This window comes from Strix uralensis, chromosome 4 (assembly GCF_047716275.1).
Source record: "Strix uralensis isolate ZFMK-TIS-50842 chromosome 4, bStrUra1, whole genome shotgun sequence".
NCBI lineage: Eukaryota > Metazoa > Chordata > Aves > Strigiformes > Strigidae > Strix > Strix uralensis.
This window is the reverse complement of record NC_133975.1, coordinates 20,611,066-20,618,813: the sequence shown is the minus strand read 5'-3', so window position 1 is coordinate 20,618,813 and position 7,748 is coordinate 20,611,066.

Genomic DNA, 7,748 nt, shown 5'->3' with positions numbered 1-7,748 from the left:
CATCTCGTCCAACCCCCCTGCAATGAGCAGGGACATCTTCAACAGATCAGGTTGCTCAGAGCCCTGTCCAACCTGACCTTGAATGTTTCCAGGGATGGGGCATCCGCCACCTCTCTGGGCAACCCATTCCAGTGCTTCACCATCCTCATCATAAAAAATTTCTTCCTTAAGACCAGTCTAAATCTGCCCTTTTTTAGTTTAAAACCATTACCCATTGTCCTATCACAACAGACTGTACTAAAAAGTCTGTCCCGATCCTTCTTAAAAACCCCCTTTAAGTATTGAAAGGCTGCAATATGATCTCCCTGGAGCCTTCTCTTCTCCAGGCTGAACAACCCCAACTCTCTTGGCCCATCCTCATAGGAGAGGTGTTCCATCCCTCTGATCATTTTTGTGGCCTCCTCTGGACCCACTTGAGCAGGTCCATGTCTTTCCTGTGCTGAGGGCCCCAGAGCTGAATGCAGTACTCCAGGTGGGGTCTCATGAGAGTGGAGTAGAGAGGCAGAATCACCTCCCTTGACCTGCTGGCCACACTTCTTCTGATGAAACCCAGGATACAGTTGGCTTTCTGGGCTTCGAGCGCACATTGCTGGGTCATGTCCAGCCTTTCATCCCCAAGTCCTTCTCTGCAGGGCTGCTCTCAATCCCTTCATCCCCCAGCCTGCATTAATACTTGGTGTTGCCCCAACCCAGGTGCAGGACCCTGCACTTGGCCTTGTTGAAGCTCATGAGGTTCATGTGGGCCCACTTCTCAAGCTTGTCCATGTCCCTCTGGATGGCAACCCATCCCTCAGGCATGTCAACTGCACCACTCAGCTTGTTGTCATTGACAAGCTTGCTGAGGGTGCACTTGATCCTGCCGTCTATGTCACTGATGAAGATATTAAACAGTGCTGGTCCCAATACAGACCCCTGACGGGCACCACTTGTCACTGATCTCCATCTGGGCATTGTGCCATTGACCACTACCCTCTGAATGTGACCATCCAACCACTTCCTTATCCACCAGGCAGTCCACCCATCAAATCCATATCTCTCCGATTTAGAGAGAAGGATGTTGTGGGGGACTGTCAAAGGCCTTACAGAAATCCAGATAGATGACATCCATAGCTCTTCCCTTGTCCACTGATGTAGTCACTTCATCATAGAAGGCCACCAGGTTGCTCTTGGGAAGACTGGATGAGAAATTTCTATAGGCTTCTCCTTATTCCAGTTTTGCCATATCAGGGAGGTAGCCTAGATGGAGTTTGGTGGAAAGCAAGGAAAGCAGGTGCCAGAAGTTTAATGTAAGTAATACTGAAGTAGAGATTAGAAAAATAGAGATGGTGAGACAGTATATAAATGTTTAGTTACCTTGAGGGAAACAAATCACATTCTCTAAGCACAGAGATAAATCAGTGTGAGATCAGGGAATCAGGAAGAACAAAAAATATGTTTCTAAATAAAGGAAAGGAATAGGAGTGACAGTATATGAAGTGTGAGTTTACTTAATTGCTCTGTAGAGAAAGTATCTAAGTGTCTTTCCAAGGTCACTCAGAGAATGCAATCCACATCATTTTCCTTTCCAGAGTCACCCTGGTTTATGCTTAATTAAACTATGCAAGCTCTGCACACTCTAGAAAATGCCCTTTTTATTGCATTGTAGGCAATTTGCATTTCTGAAGGGCATTTGGGAACCATGACATCACCAGAATGAAGGGCTTCTGGTAGCGTTGTTCCCATTTTAATTCATCTGCAATTGTTGACTTTTATTCCAAAGTTCATTTTTATTTCCTGCTTGGACATTAGCACTGGATTGTACAAGAATGCTCATTTTCCAACTTCAATGGCTGTTTCAGTTCTTCTGACTCAGCAGTCCCTTGGGGCTGACTCATCTGTCAGCTGCAGGTGTGTCCTGACAATTAATTCTCCATTTTAGTCTCATGAATGAAAGACCAGTGGGTCAAGAAAGTACTCACCACCCACCACTAGTGGGGTCAATGTGGATGGAGCCTGGGCTGGCACATGGAAAGAGGGGGCAGCACTGCTCTCTGCATGTTGCTTAATCTCTCTTTCATTTCTTACTCTTCTGGTCTTGCCAGTACAGTAAATGGTTTTGCCAAAGCTTTACAGAAAGCAATGTATTGATGAGGCCAGGATGGTGCAGATTTACTTGGGATGCTTCTGAGAGCAAGCTAGAAATAGAAAGGGGAAACAGAAGTTAAATAAGCAACTCTGGTTAATGGCATCTGCCTACTATTTGTTTGTAAACTCTGTAGCCCAGGGGTCTCCTTGGATCCCCAGCTTCTCCTGGTTCCTGCTGACAGCATTTTCTGACTCTGCTTTGTACTATTAGCATCTGGGGAGAAAACTGCAGGCCTTTCATTTCAGAGGAAGGCTCATTACAATTATCTGTGCCTCTGTCACCTCGGGATCTGATTACAGTGCTGGGGTTGCACCTTGAAATCGTTACAATTAAGACTTAATGAAGTGAGTAACTACAGAGTCCTGCAGTTACTCCCCACCAGCTTATCGCATCTGCCTCTATCATAGGAATAGCTACCACCTGATTTTTATGATTTTTAAAGAGTGAAACCTCATATTTGGAGTTTGTCCTATAAAAGTCCACACAGTTGGGACTGTGAGAGCTTGGGTGGCTCTCCTTCCCTGTCACAACACAGGCTAGATGGAGCATGCTGCTGGCTGAAAATGGGTGCAGGTAGGATTAAAAAAAACCCAACAACCATTCACTGATTTTTTTTGAGCTGGAAAATGATAAGGAAATCCTGGGTGACAACTGTGTGGAGAGGGCTGTGCTCTTGTCCCTGCTGAATACCAGTCCTACCCCATATGATAGTGCAGGTACAGGGTGCAGGGAGCCGATGTGCGGGAGCTCCACGGCTCCCATGTAGTTTATCCCAATGTGCACTAGGGATGTACCTGACCTAAGCGAAGAGAATAAAGTGAAATATGAAACTAACTGGTGCTTTAATGCCTTCTTGGCACCTTTGGCTTGAAATAGCGTGTACGTGTATGTAGATGCACTTGCCAATCCCATGCTGACCCGTTAGTAACAAATAGTGATTGGTTCCTTTGCTGTTCTCAGATATGGATCAAGACAGATTTGGGGGTAAAATGGAAGGTAATAGAGAGTTTATCTCCTTTCAATTTTCTTTCCTTACCCTTTGCCCTCAATTTATTTGCCTCTGTCTTCCTAATCATTGGGAGATTATTATGTCTGAATCATCAGACTTGAAGAACCATATGCCATTTCCCCTTAAATGACAGCTGAGATATTTATCTTTATTGTTGTAGGGAGACTCATATTAACATCTTCAGGTCAGATGAGAATAATTTACCTTTTGATATTTTTGATAGACTATCAGTGAGGGCCAACTGGTACAAATCCTGGCCCTTTGGTGTGGTGGGCAGAGGAGTACTTCTCAGTAAAGACACCAGCTTTGCCATGGAAGGTGCAGAGGAAAATGCTAAATTACCTGTCCATGAAAGTAGTGAACTAAGAAACCTCTTTTAAAAAGACATTGACTTCCAGTGTCCTGCTCTACCCTGGAATAGTTTGGCAAATGTGAGCAGGACTTTAAACATGGTACTGGTAGCCTCTATGATGTTGCTTGCTACACAGGGGTTGCAGGAAGTATTTCTAAAATGCCTGGAGCTTTATGATAGGCAGAGATTCAGCAGCAAGGGGCAGGAGGGGGATGCAGTTGGGAATAGGTTACTTGCTGATGTGCTAACAGCTGTAGGGGTAGGGGGATGAGAACTACCCTTTGAATTTGGAAGTTCATGAAGATGCTGAAAGCTCCAGGCTGACAGGTGGAGATGTACACTGGGCCTTTTGGGGAGACCCTTTTCAGTGAGCACTGGAAGGGAAGAATTCATTTGCAATATGTGGCCTGTAAAGAGAGGTGTGCAAGTCAAGAAGAGCTCTCTGCAGTGAGAAATGCTGCATGTTTGCTTCAGTCATCAGTAGAGGCATGCTAGATTTCCTTAGGAAAAAATGCAGGAATGTTCACTTTTTCAACTCTTATTCAATTCTTTATTGGTGTTTTCTTTAGTGTTTGTTTTCCTGTGACTCCAGGTTTTATTTAGTGAGCTGAATATTGATTGTGTTTTCTACCTTTGTTGTACATGTTGGTCAGGCCTGTGATAGGAAGGATCAGTAGAAGACAAAGCATTCAGGTATCAGAAAGGCTGTCAGATCACGACCTGAGCCAAAACAGAAAAAGTCACAGAATGGCTGAGGTGGGAAGGGACCTCTGGGGGTCATCTGGTCCAGCCTTCCTGCTCAAGCAGGGTTACCTAGAGTCAGTTGCTCACAACCATGTCCAGAAGGCTTTTGATGTCCGAGGATGGAGATTCCACAACCTCTCTGGGCAACCTGTGCCAGTGCTCGGTCACCCTCACAATGAAAAAGTTTTTCATTTTGTTCATTTTTTTCCTTATGTTCAAGTCCTCCCCGTGGAAGGAGAGCAAAGAAGAAATATACTGCTTATAACCACTTGTGTAGAAAATCCAGCCATTCTAAGAATATTTAATTCTCTGTTCCTCTTATTCTCGTCAAAATGTGTATAGATGAAATCACTTCCATGTCATTTGCAGCACCAAAGTGTTCCTAAGTATAGACTTAGCTTAGTGACCTTGTAGTGAATGTCAGCAGTCAGTTAAGTCACCACTTAGCACTGACACTGAAGCTATTTAGGAAGTAATGAGTTGGCACAGCATACTGACTTCTGGAATAACTGGGAGCTTACTAATGTCTGATGCATGCCCCACGCAGTGGTATAATTTAGGGAAGAGAGTGAGTCACTCCTACTGCTCCCAACTGCAGCCCAAGGCATTAAGTTTGTCTTCACTAAAAACATCTCAGGCTCATCCATGGGTTTCTTCCCGGCTGTACTTCACCTTGACTTGCCTACACTGATAGCTAGCTCAGGATCTTCCCTTTCAACCCAAGAAGACCAACTATCTGTAGTTATCCATGAATACTGTGACATCGAGGTAAACACTGTAAAAATTATCTAGAGTCATAACAATGATGACAAAATGGTCTTCCACAAACCCTCTGAAGTAGGTCATAAGTTTCTGCCAGAGTCTCCCTGTGGGTGGGCTAAGGAGAACCCTGTTGGGACCTCTCTTACTTGTAAGTGCTTAGGTGGTAGGAAAGCTCAATCCTCCCCTATCCTGAGGGGAGACAGGGTCTGGTATCCCAGTCCTGGTACTCCCCAGAGCCTACGCTTGGAAATAAGAATAGATAAGCAACCCCCTTTGTTCTTTGGAAATGGTGCACGGTTGTTGGGCACAGGCAGCATCCAAGGGTGTGCAGGTCTTTGGGCAAAAGACAGAGTGTTATAAGCAGTGGATTTCAATTCCTCTGAGCAACAGAAAATGGGGATGGGAGCATCATGGGGAGCAGCTCCTCCCACCTGGAGAGGACACAGTGTGCGGCAAATGCTCCTGCAGCTTATTTTGTACAAAGCAAATTTTCAGTCAGAAGCACCTGATTTACATGAACAATTCAGCAAGAGAAATTGGGAGGAAGTTTGCTCCAATTCATAAGGATGAGGTTTGGGCCTTCCCTTCTCTTATTTGGTAAAACCTGACAATTGTTGTCACCAAGAAACCAAGGAACAGCACAGAGTTACAAACTATTTTGTGTGGGAAAGGAGAAAGGACACCTGGATTCTCACATCACCTTTCGGCACTTGGTTCTTTTTGCAGCATGACCTTGAGTAGGTACTCGAATGTGCCACCTCAGTGTGCTGGTTGGTAATCCTCTAGTTATGGATGCTACCTAGAGAGGGATCACAACTACATAATTCTGTATTTTTTTTCATTTTCTCAAATCAAGACCAGTCTTCCAAATGGTTCTTCTATGAAGATACAAATATACTCCCATGAGGAGTACACAGCTTCAGTCTGAGGCAGCTTCCGAGCAAGACAGACTACTTCTTTCACTGAGTTTGTTCTCTAGTGTCAACAAATCAAATCTGAATATATTTTCAGAAAAACCCACCACTGGATACATCCTATTACATGAGTGTATGAAAATCAAAGGAAAAATGATTAGGAAAGGTTTCCATCTTCTTTTTTTTTTACTGTTTCTTCTCTCTCTGAAATCTTTCACATGCAGATGTTGACGGTTTGTCAAGCACACGAAAAACAGCTCCGTTTCTGCAGATGCAAGGAAATAGAATATCTAAGGAAATTGCAAAGAGTAGAAGCAAATGAAAGATCTTTTTCAATAACGTGCAAGGTTACGGAAAACAAGGATATTCATGAATCTTCTAAAACTGAATGCAAAGCAATGAGATTGTATTTACTTTAACAAGAGAGCTTTCTTTTGTCTCTTTGTATTTAACCCCAAATTATTTGCATTGCCTCCCATGGCAACAAATTCAATCCTTTGAAAATGTATTTGCCTTTTGCTAGTAATATCTATTACAATAAAACTCATGACATTTATTGTCAAGAGCTGTATGGGAGATGCAGATGGAAATTCAGGAAAGGTAAAAAGGAGCTATTATACCATGTGTTCACCACACCAAACTACTTAACCTCTTGTCTCTAGTCTTTCACTCTTCAGGTCAGCGGACATTTGAAATGTTGCCAAGATAACATACTCCTTTTGCATGGACTAGAGATTGCTCAGTAGTGACCTCTCTGTGCAGTTAAAGGCTGGACTGAAAAAAGACTGTGTGTCTATAGGGATTTCTGCCTTGTCCTGCTTGGCTGCATACTGAGAAAGACCATGCAGGTAGTGATTACCAGCAGGTCATTAGATGCCTTTCAAGAAGTAGCACAAAAGAACGACTTCAGGTGGTGCAAGTTGTGTTTAGTTTACTTCTCAGCAGATGGCTAGGTAGGTAAGAGAAACACCAAGACCACCATGTTTGATCCGTGTGATTGCGGCACTGCTGGGGACCAGGAGGAATGGGAGGGCAGGGAGGTTTGCCAGTCCAACAGGGGTGGATGGCTGAGGCAAAGTACTGCACCAACACAGCACTTCTGGGCTGATAGATCCTCAGGTCTCCGCATTGCTGCCGTGGTTTAAGCCCAGCAGGCAACAAAGCACTATGTGGCTCCTCACTCACTCCTCCCCGCTCCGTGGAAGGGGAGAACCCAATATAACAAAAGACTTGTGGGTCAAGACAAGGACAGGGGAGGTTCATTCACCATTTATGATCATGGGCAAAAACCAGACTTGACTTGGGGAAAAAAAAAACAACAAACACAACCACCACCACCCCCATCAATTTAATTTGACCACCACCACCACTAATTTACCAATCAAATCAGAGTAGGATAGTGGGAAACGCAGCCACATCTTAAAAACACCTTCCCCCCACCCCTCACTTCTTCCCAGGCTTAACTTCACTCCTGATTTCTCTACCTCCTCCCCCCAGTGACACAAGGGGATGGGGAATGGGGGCTGCAGTCAGTTCATCACTGCTCCTTCCTTCTCAGGGGGAGGACTCCTCACACTCTTCCCCTGCTCCATGTGGAGAGCCTCCCACAGGAGACAGTCCTTCACAAACTTCTCCAAAGTGAGTCCTTCCCACGGGCTGTAGCTCTTCACGAACAGCTGCAGCATGGGTCCCTTCCATGGGGTGCAGTCCTTCAGGAACAGACTGCTCCAGTGCAGGCTCCCCTCAGAGTCCCAGCCTTCTTTAAGCACATCCTCCTGCTCTGGCAGGGGGTTCTACATGAGCTACATGTGGGCATCTGCTCCACTGGTGACCTCCATGGGC